General features: G+C 39.0%; 1 pseudogene across 1 annotated transcript in view; it reads left to right on the plus strand.

The window, feature by feature from the left end:
• The window catches only part of LOC149162240 (putative methyltransferase PMT23), a 208,881-nt pseudogene that overhangs the window by 54,591 nt on the left and 140,269 nt on the right, over positions 1–14,021 (plus strand). Inside the window, exon 2 of the transcript XR_016261914.1 lies at positions 326–1,063. The product of XR_016261914.1 is annotated as a putative methyltransferase PMT23 (transcript). The remainder of the gene's footprint in view (positions 1–325; positions 1,064–14,021) is intronic.

A 14,021-nucleotide genomic window follows, 5' to 3' on the forward strand; every position in this document is an offset into this window, starting at 1 on the left:
AGGCACGAGTCAAGAAGACCTTCTCTCGCTACTATTTTCAACAGACGAGTTAAAATATTCTTTCCAGATTATTGTTTTCTCTTATGTCATGGTGTTATCTCAGAATGTCACATTTCAATGAGCTTTAGACATTAGAATGAATCTTGACATCTGTTCATATGCACAGTAGTTTTCTTCCATTGTAAGATTGAGCCTGATAAAAGCAATTGCAAGAATCACTGTCCTTTCCTTCTTGCAACAGCAATTTTCTTTTGACCTTGAGATCAGAGTTTTTCTAATGACATTGATAATTAATTTGAGGTATCTTAATGTTTGGTGACTACAGGGAGAGAGAGCTATGCAGATGTGCTATAAATTCTGATCATGATGCGAGTGTTGCTGAACTAGGCACATCGTTCTTCTAGGGAGCATATACAAAATGGCCTTGGGGAAATATCTACAAGAAAAACAATTGCCATTCTTATTTCTGCTGGTTGCAGGATTTATGTGCATTGCATTTTTTCTCTTAGCGTTTAGCATGTCAGGTTATCCTTCCGAGTTCCAAAAAGTTCAAAAAGAGGATGCGAAGTCAAAGCATGAAAATAACATTATCAAACATGATGATGCGAGACCAGATTTGTGGCAGCACAGGCAAGTGGTAGCCCAAAATAAAAACAATTCCACATCCAATAATAAGAGGCCTGCTGAGATAGAGAGAGAAGCAAACCAAGTTACAGTTGAAGGTACACAGAAGCAAAATGCAGAGCAAGTGATAGTGGACAGCACACGAAAGCAAGATGCAAATCAAATGGCTGCAGAAGATGTAAGGAAGCAAGGGGATAAGTCAATTGTTTTTAGAAGACATGATGATCCAGGATTAAACTGGGTGCTTTGTCAATGGAATGGAGCTGCTGACTTCATCCCATGCCTCGACAATGCCAAGGCTATAAAACGGCTACGATCTCGTAGGCACATGGAACACAAAGAGAGGCATTGTCCTGCCAAAGTGGACTTACTGAGATGCCTTCTTCCTCTTCCTGAAGGTTACAGATCACACATTCTTTGGCCTAAAAGCAGGGACACGGTGAGCTTTTTATGTATAAGCTATTTAGAACTTGGGGTCTCTTAATTGATTTCAGTTATTTGTAAGTCTTAACTTAATGCTTGATTCTAAAATAATAAGTTGTATCATATCAAGCAAATCCAGTTTTTGACATTTTGTATTATGTATTTAGACCTTATAGACCCCATTAAAAGTTATAGTGTGGCTTATATTGTTAGGTATGGTATGGTTTATTTGGTTAGCACCATGTGAGGTGGACTACAAAGGTGGTAACAACATATTATTTTTGAGGTATAAAACCACTACAGAATAAGGTTTGGTCTATTCGCTAATATATAAAGCTTTAGGATAAAAACACCTTATTAGGTTCTAATTTGAAATAGTCAGGAATTTAGGGAACCAATTTTTGTATTATTTCCTATCTAAAAGGCACTAGAAAAATAATGGGTCTGTCTAAAAAGGAACAAGATTGAACTGTGTTAAACTGATTACTTTGGAATCATTGGTTTGTTTCATTCAGAAATAGCAATTTCACAAGATGTCTTATTAAGGTATTTGGTAGCTTCATGTATATGGTATGTTACTTTGATGTTCACCTTTTATATTAACAATTACCATGAGTAATTGATGGACTACCTTAGTAATTGTATGTGAATGTTGCGAGATATGTATTCTTGGTCAAATTCCAAAAAGCGCTGAAAGGGATGTGTTGGAAATCGATGTCTCTTTGTTTTACTTGAGGACTCCTTTTTTTCTGTAAAAGATGCTTATATTCACAAAAAGTTATTTGCATCATTGACAAAACAGGAAAGCAGAAGGGTATATACGATGGAATGATATCCTTTTCTTTAAGGAAACCAGGACAGCTACGAAATCAGGATAGTCACCAGAATCTGACAGTTTGACATCCTTAATCAACAATTTTGTTTTGCCAGCAGCTGCATATGTACCTCCTTTCTCCACAGCTGACAAAACGAAACCAAAGAAATGATCTCATTCTCAAACACATTCGCAGCAGAATTTCCAAAGAAAAAACAAGGCTCTCAAACAATGCCAGTTATCAGCAAATGAATCCCAAATCACAGCTCTGGAATCCCCCAACAACACTGCCCTCTAATGTAGATGCACTTGTAGAATATTAGCCTGATCTGACTGAACATCCTCCAAACAAGTCCTGGGAAAAGGGCATTCCCACAAAAGATGTTTTATTGTTTCTACCTTAAGGCAAGTGGGGCAAAGTCTATTAGATAGGCTACTCTTGGCTAACTGAGCCTTGGTGGGGAGGCCTTGATAAATCACCAGCCAAGCAAGCATTCGGAGCTTATAGGAAAACTGCACTGACCATATACTATGCAATCTCCGAATCCAATGGTTCTTGACATCCAACGAAACCCACCATGGATTCAAAACTGGGCCTAGCACACGCCTTTGATGTTAAATGGATTACAGTCTATGTGAATCATACTGAGTCAAAGGACATCCAAAACTCCACTCCCAATCACACCAGAATGGCCTTGGCATATATCAATGTTCATTTTGAATAGAACTTCCTGTGGAATGAGTCTGTTGATCTCCGAAAAAATGAGCTGATCCAAATGAGATAAGGCATACTCTCGAGCCACCGAGCACAATCTTGCACTATCGAAGCTACTACCTTAGCCATGGTTTATTGGAAACACTCAACAAGGTTATCAGATGCCACCCACCAATAGAGCCTTTGGAAACATTCATTGGAGTAAGCTTAATTAGACCCTGATTAAGATATTTCAATAGGTTACTTGAAGTAAAAATCCCACAAGTGAGGTTACAAAAGTCATCCCAACTATATCCCACATCTACTTGAAAAAATCAGAAGGCAATCCATCAATTCCAGGGGATTTCCCAATTTTGCATTGAGCAAAGTGCAACGATGAACTCATCCTTTGTGAAACCTCTATCCAATCTATCCTGGTCAATAATCAAAACCTTATGAACAACCCCTTTTTAAAAGACAGAAAGAAACCCTAAAATAGGGAATTGTTGGTTCTTTATCTTCTCTGCTCTCAGTTTTGATTTAGGAGTTGCTTTCACACTCCCATGTTGTACCTACAATGGATGTATTATTTTAGTTCCATTGACCTACTTTTGTGACATCATGGAGTGGTTTTGAGTGGCTGAGAGGTTTGCTAGCATCCTTGAAGTTTGGCTGGTGCAGTTAGGGAGCATTGACGTTTGGAAATTAGGAAGTCCTAAGCATATAAGTAGAATACACAGTGCTCCAAAAATACAATATCTAGAGTTTTCCCTTGATCTTCCTTCCTTCTTGTGCATTAAGATGATTAGATGACAATTGGTTAATCAATTTTTCAATAATTCTGTCTTTTTTTTAACTTGTCCTAGTTTTTTTTATTAAAAATTCCTGGTCTCAGAAGATCCACAATCCATTTCCAAGGTAGTTTATACTTTGGGAGTGTTAAAATTTGACAGCTCATGGATGAATTTCTCCTATAAGAAATCATATCTTTCTGTTAATTTTAGATAACAATGGTATGTTCTATGCTTTAGAGCAATTTACTTCAACTTTTCTTATAAGCCCAATATCAAATTCCAAATTAGCAATCACATTAACATTGACAGTAAATGCAGATAGAACATAAACAATAAGTAGAAGACAAGCCAAGACAAGATGACACAATATTTGGAAAATGCTAGAAAAAAACCTCAATGTGGGGAAAACCCTTTGATCAAATCTTCTTATTATTCTTCAAAAGTTCAGCACAGAAAGAGAGTACACCATGCAAAATTTCCTTGCCCAAACACTGTCAAAACAGTCCAGTCAAACAACAGTCAACAGGATGCCCTAACTAGAAAGTCAACGCTGGTCAAACCAGCATAAAAATTCCTCCAAATGAGCTCGGTCAAACTCAGTCAACTCGGCCCCCAAAGACAGTTCAAATCAGCCCAAAACAGTCCTGAAATTCTCGGTCACACTTGGTCAACCAGTCAAAGGGCCTGCAGTCAACACAGGTCAAACAACTACAAATACCTCAATTTTTGTGCCAGGAGATGCAGCCTAAAGAAATCAGACTTTCTGCCTGAAAAACACAATCAAAGGTGGAGGTTTGACCCTCAGTGAACGCTGCTGCAAATGGCCCAAAAACAGTTATGAAATTTCACCCTGAAATTTTTGGTCAACCCAAGTCAACGCATAAAGAAGAAGAGCTGCTCCTTTGCTGTATGAACCAATGAGGAAAGGAGATTGAAAGATGTGTGTTGAGATGTGTCCAAATGAGGAAAATGCCTCTTCTATTTATACACAATGTTGAGGGTGAAGAGACATGTCTATTGGGCTTTATGAGCCTACAAAACATATGTCTGGTGGGTGTTTACGAGGAACATCATTACCCCAATCAATTGCTGATATTTAAAGGGGTTCGCCAAGTCAGTTCCAACAACATCTCCACATAACTTCTTGAAGTTCATTTCCATCGGAGTGGCCAGGGACTTGCATTCTACCATTCCAAATCTTTCCAATAGTTTCATGATATATTTTCCTTGAGAAATGAAAATTTCACTAGGTATTTTCCACACTTCTAATCCTAGGAAGTAATGCATCAAACCAAGATCCTTCATTTCAAACTCAGAGGCCAACTCCCTCTTACATTCGAGCATTAGAGGCTCACTACTTGTTAAGAATAGATCATCAACATATAAAACCAAAATCAAAGGCATACCTTGGACCACTTTGAAGTAGAGGTTCGGATGAGCATTGCTTTTGATGAATCCAAGCTTCACCAGGTAACTATCAATATGGGCATACCAGGCTTTAGAGGCTTGCTTCAAACCATATAGTGCCTTCTTCAGCCTACAAACATGAGTCTTCCTGTCTTTCACTTCAAATCCTTGAGGCTACCCAACATATACTTCTTCTTGTAGTATGCCATGAAGAAATGCAATCTTCACATAGATTTGGTGAAGAGTCCATCCTTGACTAGCAACAAGAGCAACAATCGATCTAATGGTGGTGTAGCGAGCAACAGGTGCAAATATATCGTCATAGTATTCTCCCTCTTTATGGGAGAAACCTCTAGCCATAAACCTTGCCTTATATTTCTCAAGACTTCCATTAGCTCCATGCTTGATTTTGTATAGCCACTTCGAAGTTACGACAAACTTTTCTTTGGGTCTCAGAACAACATCCCACACATCATTCTTCATAATAGACTCATACTCTTCGACCATGGCATCCTTCCAAACCTGCTCTTTCACTTCAAAAGTGGGAGGCTCAGCCTAGATGATAGTGCTCATAGCTATAACATACCCCTGGTATCGACATGGCTTCTTGCCTTCTCTAAAGGTACTTCTGGCATGTCTTTCAGCATCCTGTAAAATATTGCGAAGCCAAAGTGGTCTCTTCTTGGCATGGGGAGCACTTGGAGGAGAATCCAAGGGGTCCATAGGCTCCATGGGATCATCAACAATATCCTTCTTAGATTTTGACACAGAAGGACCTTCTACTGGGTCCATGTCATCATCCTATTTCTCAGCAGGAGGGGCAGAGGAAGGTCCCTTGCTTTTCCAAGGGAAGCATCTTCATCAAAAGTTACATCCTTGCTAAACTCGATTTTCCTTTGACCAAATATATATATTCTAAAGGCTTTAGAATTTTCACAATATCCAACAAACGTACCTTTCTTTCCGGTGGCTTCCAACTTGTTCCTTTTGTCCTTTGGCACATGAAAGTACATGGGGCAGCCAAATATCCTTAGATGACTAACATCGAGCTTCACACCTGTAAACACTTCTTCGGGAGTTTTGTTACCCAGGGCTTGATGAGGAACCCTGTTTTGAACATAGACTGTTGTATTTGTGGCTTCTCCCCAAAGGAATTTTGGCAACTTTTGATCATGTAACATGGCTTGGGCAACTTCCATGATAGACCTGTTCTTTCTTTCAGCCACACCATTCTGCTCAAGATTATATGGTACAATAGTTTCTTTCCTGATTCCAACCTCCTTGCAAATGTCAATGAACTCATTTGTGGTATATTCTCCACATTGTCGGACTTGAAAACTTTGATTCTCTTCCTTGTTTGATTCTCTATCAACACCTTGAAGTCCTTGAACATGTCAAACGCTTCGTCCTTATGCTTCAAATAGAATATCCATGTTTTCATGGAGAAATCATCACTAAAGATAATATAACAAAGGTAGCCACCAAGGGAGTTCACAAGCATGGGTCCACATATGTAAGAGTGGATGAGTTGTAGAATATCATTAGTCCTGCTTTTGCGGGAGGGGAATGGTCCCCTTGTCTTCTTTCCAGTGGCACACCCCGAACATACACCATCATGACTAGATTGAACATTAGGCATCCGAGAGACCAACTTGTTTACTTTAGGTAGGGCTTCATAATGTAGATGTGCCAACCTTTGGTGCCATAGCTCACTTTGATGATTGATATCGTGGACCATAATTCACATAGGTCTTCCACTGTCTCTATATAGTCCTTCAATTCTAGATCCCAAGGTGAAAGCATCCCTCATGCGAGATTCCATAGGCCAGGTGAGGACCTTTCCTCTTATGAAGGCAACTCTCATCCCTTTGTCTTCCAAGGCAGATATAGATACCAAGTTCTTCTTTAATCCCAAAACATACATAACATCATGAAGAAAAAATAGATTCCCCAAAGTGCAAATGAAATTTAACAAAACCAAAGTCCTTGACAGGATGAGTGGAGTTGTCTCCAAGGATGATCTTTAGATTTGACTCCCTCTCAACCAGATTTGAGAGGACTTCCTGATACCCAGAGAAATGTCTAGAAGCCCCATTATCTACCAACCAACTATCACAAGAATCTAGAGGAGAAGAACTAGAAAGAGCAGAAATAAGAATATATTCAGATTGAGTAGTAGCTGCATTATTTTCATACCTTGGGTTCCTTGATCTCTTTTGCGAATGAAAGCCTTCTTCATGATCATCAGGAGCCTCTCTTCTTCCTCTATCATCTCTCCTTCTTCCATCATCGCCTCTTATTCTATCATTAAACCCGTGGTTGTTGAAGCCACGAATGTTTTTGTAATTGGACCTTGGAGCAGCTCTCTTCTTCGGACAGGCTCGGGCATAGTGACCATGCTTGTGACAATTGTAGCATTCAATATTACTTAATCTTCTATTTGAGTCTTTTGATTCAGGCGAAGCCTTTCTTGAACTATATGGTCTCCCTCTTCCTTTTCTCTTCTTTCCTTGTGCAACAAATGCAGAGGTCTCCCCTTCTTCATGCTTTTGAATTCTCCCTATGAGATCATCCTGGTTTCTTCTTGAGTGCACCCTCATACAAGCTCATCAAATGACGAGAACTTGTCATTGTTGCTAATAGTAGTAATGAAGGTTTCCCAGATAGTAGGAAGACATTGAAGAGTGACAAACACCAGCTCTCTGTCAGATATAGGCTCACCAATAGTCTGCAATTGATCCCTTAGTTGGGATATCCTCCTGACATAGGATTGCATAGATTACCCCTTGTTTATTTTCATGTCCTTGAGTTGATTCTTCAAGGAGGATGTGATTCAAATTGTTGACCTCATACATCCCAACCAACTTATCATAGATATATTTGGACTTCTTCAATTTTCCAACATAAGTAAGCAAATGATCTTTCAATGAATTTGTTAGGGTCCTATAATTTATAGGATCTCAAGGTGATTGAGTATTTTATCTCAGGAATCTTATATTGTAAATAATTGTCAATCTGCAAATTATTTCCAAATTAAAAAAAAATAGAATTAAAAAATGAAAAGAGGGTATAAATAAAAAAGAGGAAAAACAAAAAATATTGAAAAAGAAGAAAAGATTGAACCCCACTAAAAGAAAGAAAAATCAAAAAGAAATAATACTGAAAGTGTTGCAAGTCTAAATGCCACTACTGATAGATAGTTTTCTTCATCATTGATAAATAAAAAAAGAGGAAAAAAAAAATATTGAAAAAGAAGGAAAGATTGAACCCCACTAAAAGAAAGAAAAAACAAAAAGAAATAATACTGAAAGTGCTACAAGTCTAAATGCCATTACTGATAGATAGTTTTCTTCATCATTGATAAATAAAGGTTGTGTGCAACTTGTTTAAAATGCCACAATGACTAGTTATTTGTTTAATCATACAATACAATCATGGTTAAACATCTTTAAATTTCTGTAAATTAGACTAGAGAATAAAGATTTGCCAAACAGTTTAATCTTGGTAAATCAATAGTTAGGTAGAAAATGACATTGATTCAATTGTTTAATCTGAATCAATAGGAGAAATAAGTGATAGGATTTAGATAGTTTTGCATTGTTTATAAAAGAAAATAAGGTGGGTTTGCTAGTCTAAGTGCACCCCTTAGAAGAATAAAAAATGTTAGCTTAGTTAAGGGTAGGTAAATTAGTTGGTTTTATAAATATAGGCCTATGCCATTTTATCCTAAGTTTTAATGTCATTGTAAAAAGGCAAATGGGGCACGATGGGATAAAGTGCTTTTACATGTTTTTATTCCTAACCTTTATCCTAAGTCCAAAATACAAAAAGTAAAGGCGCATATGGACAAATCTCATTTTGTCGTATATGGTTAATCAATGCCGCTGTCAGAGCATCGGGATCACCCGTCCTTTGCTATCCACGACCCTCGTTCACTTTCGGCTCCCCCTCTCCATCCTACCTTTACCGTCGGGCGGGGGCGGGGCCGGGGGGGGGGGGGGGTCCGAAAAGGCTGTTTTCTTCTGTCGGGCCCCATCCCTACATGGCACCCTCTCCGTATTTTGCACACCCTCTTGCAATACTACTTACCACCCTCTACCCCCCTCGAAACCGCCTTCCCCTCGCCCTCTTTACCGCGTCCCCACCACGACACCTCCACCACTCACCTTCCGCCACGTCACCTAGCCATTACCCAATTAATTCCTCTCCCAGTGAAAATAACCGTTCAACATTCAATTCGCCTTCCCGGGTAACCGTTCAAACTTAACAATCCCGCGCAACCTCCAACGAATTTCACCATTTTCTGCCTTTAAAAAGCTTTCGAAACCATCACTTTCCTCCTTTTTACTGCTCATTCTTTGTAATTGATAGCTTTTACACAACGACCGTTTTCAGAGCATTTCCTCGACCTGAACTTGATCGGAATTGACAACACCCTGTCTCTTTTCCCCTAACAATTCATTCAACTTAAACTGATTCCCGGTAACTTGTAAGCCTTTCTTTCTCTCACTATAATTATTCACTGATACAGTCATGCCTCCAAAGAGAAAAACCCAAGATAAACCTGTTAATCCATTAATCCCTCCCTCCGTAGATTTAGATCACATCCCTTTAGCTGATAGGGATTATCGAATTAATGAAACCCAGTGTGACCGTGAGTTCTTAGAGCTATACGGGAAGACAAGCATGCAGACAAGACTGATGAAATTGGACTCTTGGTGTCAAATCTTCCCCATTATATCTTCCCTCTGACCTTCCAAGCCCCTGAATTCACCAAAAAAAGTCAGGCCTGTTATGTCCCTGCTCGAAGAGCTATCATGGCCCCATCCAGTGACATCCTCTTTATCATTATTGCCCAGTCTATAAATCAAATGATGCTAGCTTCCCCCGTGGAAAATAGTGCCCCTTTCTCCTTATAAACCCTTACCCAGCTTTATCAGAATCTGGATTTTGCTACAGGATCCAAAATCTTTGAGATCTTCTTGCCTGAAAATGCCCAATTACCTAAGAAGAATCCTCCATACCCTTCCTCTATCTTCCTTGATCAAGCTAAACAAATTATATCCATAATTTCCTATATTTTGGGTTATTATTCTGATCAGTGGGTAGATGAGCCCATTTTAGGTTTCCTCTCCATATTTTCCACAGACAACAAACCATCCATTGTATTCAATTTCAGTCAATTCTTGGTTGATAGCATTCATGAACAATTTCTGAAATTTCCCACAGAGCAGGTGTTTAATTACACTTCCATTTTAATTTACATGTTCCTTTATTATCAAGCAGACAAGTTCAATTTTGCAATGCAGAAGCTAGATGATGAAGGAAACCAACAACCGGTGATATTTTGGACTTCATTGGTCATGAAAGAGCAGCAGGAATTCTCTTACAAGCAGTTTATTGAGGAGTTTGTTCACCCAGCAATGAACATCCTAAATAGTTCCATACAACCCAGAATAGGTGAAGATATCAAAAGGATTTTACATCTAACAGATCAGGCCAAGACTGGAGATTGGTATTTATACCAAAATTACACAGAAATAAGAGTTTATGGATGCGAATTGGCACCATACAAACTCCCTAAATACCTCCCCATGAGGATTTTTGCCCTGGAATACATTAGACAAATGTTAAATTCTGATGATATTCATTTTGTGGTGGCTAAGAAGAAGTCACAATTTCACATAAAGACACAGGTGGGCCCATTTATATGCAATACCAGGACAACAGGGGAAGAAGCAGACAAACTTCTTAAAGAGATGAAATTTAGCTTGAGTTTTACATGGTCTTATGACCCTTGGGGTATTATTTCAAAGCTCAGAGTAGAAAATAAAACTACTCCCTACATCCATAGGCCTGAGATAGAAAAGTATTCAAATCAATTGGAATGGACAAAGAATACCTTGCAGGAAGCTAAAGAACAACTCTTTTCTACTTCTAGTTTACAGACTCCCACTCCTCAGGAGAAAACAAGTAAAAGACAAAGAGAGGAGGGATCATCATCAACAACAGGAAGTGAGGCCAAAGAATTCAGGATCAGTTACAGGAAAAGGGCAAAATTGACTCCTAGGACAGATGTAGAAAAAGAGACAGAAGAGCATGTTGCCATCATAATTACAGACTCACCACCTGCAAGCAACAAATTTGTAACATCTTCTACTGGACCTTCATCATCACAGGGTTAGAAGGAAACAAAACTAGATTCACAAAATGTCCAAGGAGAGAAGGAGAAGACTGTTTTTGATAGGTACAGAGAAATTAAACTCAAGAATGAGATTCTTAAAAACAATACCTATAATCAGTTTTGGAAGCAGACCTCCAACTCACAGAGCAGATTGTTATCAGTTTTTGACACAGAATAGGGAAAGATGCAGATGGCCTTTCTTGAGGCCCAAATTCCACATCCAAAAACATCAGCAGACTACAAGAGTACTTCATTTGAGTTCAGCACCAAAGACATCCATCCCATTGATCAAATGGAGATGCATAAGCAGAATGGTGAGATGATTTCTTCTACCTTAACTAACATTGCTATGTCATTGTCCAAGTTGCAGGTTTCATTTGCCAATATTCAGTCTCAGTTGAAAATGGAAAAGGTATCCTCCTTAGCAAAGGATAATAGGATCAAATCTTTGGAAGATTTGGTGGTAAAGATAGGATATGATCCTAAAGATGTAAATGCTGCAGAGGAGATTATCAAGAAGAAGAATCTGGATATTGCAACATTGAGAAAGCAACTTAAGCTACCAGCCACAGAGGACCCCTTGACCAAGGACATTGAAGAAAATGAGGCACAAAAGGTTGACATGATGAAACTGATCATAGAGCAAAATATACATATTAGGCAGATGGAGGCTGAAATGGAGAAGATGATAAAGGAGAAAGAATAGAGTCAGAAGATGGCCATTGTCCCCCTAGATGCCATACCCATTTCTCAGCTTCCAGTAACAGGAACAACCATTGCAGCTACTTCTTCCACTCATACTGCAAGTGCTGAACAGGTGACAAAGACACTGGAGAACATGTCAATCCAGTCAGAAGAAATCAAGACTTTGCATGGACAACTCAAAGCTCTAGAAGAATAGAAAGCCAGAGTTGAAGCTTCTTGTCTTGCTAAAGTGCAAAAATCACAAAGACTGTTGGAGAGGTTGCAGAAGGTAGAGAAGGATACATCAATTGGTCAGACCTTGGCCCAAGCCAAGGAAACCATTTGGATGGGTATTCTGGACTCTATGAATGAGATTTGGCCATCTATCCAAATCATCTTTGAACAAAAGGAGTTGATAGAAAAAGCCACAGAAACCATTGTTCAGGTAAGGGAAAAACTTGGAGATATGCCCACAGAAGCCTCCAACATTATCAGATTCTTGAATTCTAAGTCTAAATATGAACTTGAAGAATTAGGAGTTAGTGACAGGACTGCCACTATTTTGGAAGTCAAGAAAGTCTTGACTAAAAGAAACCTCATTGATCAATTGGAGGAAAGATGTGAAACATTAGAGCTGGGAGTAAACAATTTCTGCAACAGAATTGAAGAATTAATCTAGAAAGGGCTGCCCAACATATATGTGATAAATGATAAATTAATCACTCGGGAAGACTATGTTTTGAAAATGAAAGAAATGGCCAGAAGTAGTGTCAAGTTTAGCAGGAAATGTTATCACTCCTCTGGATCTCCAAGGCTGAGAAAGAGTCCAACTGAGGTAACCACAGACCAATCTTTTGACTTGGTAGCTAGCCCTACCAGGCTGGAGAGGGCTCTCTCCAAAGAATCACAACCAAGAGGGCTCGATGGATTAGGGTTTTAGGCTAGGTATAAAGTGCAGAGGTTGTTTTGATTTGATTTGATTGGGTTATTGCTGGATAAGGATATTAGGTCAAAGAGGCTAGGTCAGGGCAAATAAGATATGATTGCAGACATTCAAAGAGGCAAGGTAGCCAGGAGGCTTAGCACTTAAAAGGTGATTTGGTGAGATGGTTTAAGAGATGAGGAGTTAGGAAGAGCATAGGAGATGTATTCTTCCTAAACTGAAGAAAGAATAGAAAATTATGATAACTTTCCCAAAACAGAGCATGAACAAACATGTATTCTGCCTATCAACTTGAAAATTACGATATAACAGACATGAAATGGTTTATGAACCTACAAAACATTCATACAAATGATAACAGAGAAGATTCAATGCTAAACATCCATACCACATGTATCCCAAAGAAATAGCTGCAACTCATCTATTAAAATTGGCCAAATTCTGATACAATAGTGTCTCTGATCAATACTGCAACATCCAACTGAGTCCAACCTCTGAAAAGAGTGAAAGAAGGGAAGATAAAGACATCAAAACAAACTCCTCCCAACCTCAGGGGTCGAATCCATGAGAGGAGGAGCAGTTCCACCAAAATCTGAACTGATAGCTAGAGTGTAGGGTGGTCAAAGTGACTCATCCCTAATTACATTGAAACTGATTCATTTGACTTGATGAAGTCTATTTACCTAATGTATTTACCCCTAGGTAATAGTAAAAGACCATAATTACATTTACCATATCAATTACATCAGTAAAAAGTTGATTCCCAAGGATGAAAATCAAAACTGGAGAAAAACAGTGAAAAATCAGGCAAATTGTCCTATGCGCAGCGCCAGTGGTCTATGCGCAGCGCCTTTGGTTTGTGCGCAGCGCCATCTTCCAGCTGAGTTTTGAAGGGGTTCCTAATGTCCAAATTGAGCTCAGGATAGCTCATTGGAAAGCTTATCCTGTCTACTTTCCAGAAATGTACTTGGTTCCAAAAAAGATAAGATTTGACCCCCCAAAAAGTCAATCTCCCAAGACTGCTCCCGTGCACAGCGCCTAGATGAAAAAGAGGGCAGAGATGTGATTTTTGATGGCCATTTTTTGTGGTCTTGGTTTTGCATTTGGAGGCCTCTAGAAGGTGCGCAACGCCTAGGGTGCTACGCATAGGATAGTCCAACTGTGCCAAAAACTATCAAATCTTGCACAAAAACCCAAAAATTCCAAAAAATGCCCAGAAACTTATCAAAATTGATACATGAGCTGCTGATGAAGTATGTCAAGCATGGAAAGAGGCCTCAGCAAGGATATCAAGTTTTCTCTTCTCCTCTTGCATATTTGATCTCTGCTTGAACCTCTGCTTCTGTCATCTTTTCTTTGCCTTTGTGTACCTGTTTTGCTAATGAAGAAGGCAGGGCCCCTCCCACAATCTGTGGGGCAAACACTTGCCTATGACCTCTCTGATAAGTATATGC

Source organism: Pinus tabuliformis, chromosome 5_2, assembly GCF_031772625.1.
Source record: "Pinus tabuliformis cultivar Carrire ecotype Pingquan chromosome 5_2, CPIR1, whole genome shotgun sequence".
In the NCBI taxonomy this organism is placed as follows: domain Eukaryota; kingdom Viridiplantae; phylum Streptophyta; class Pinopsida; order Pinales; family Pinaceae; genus Pinus; species Pinus tabuliformis.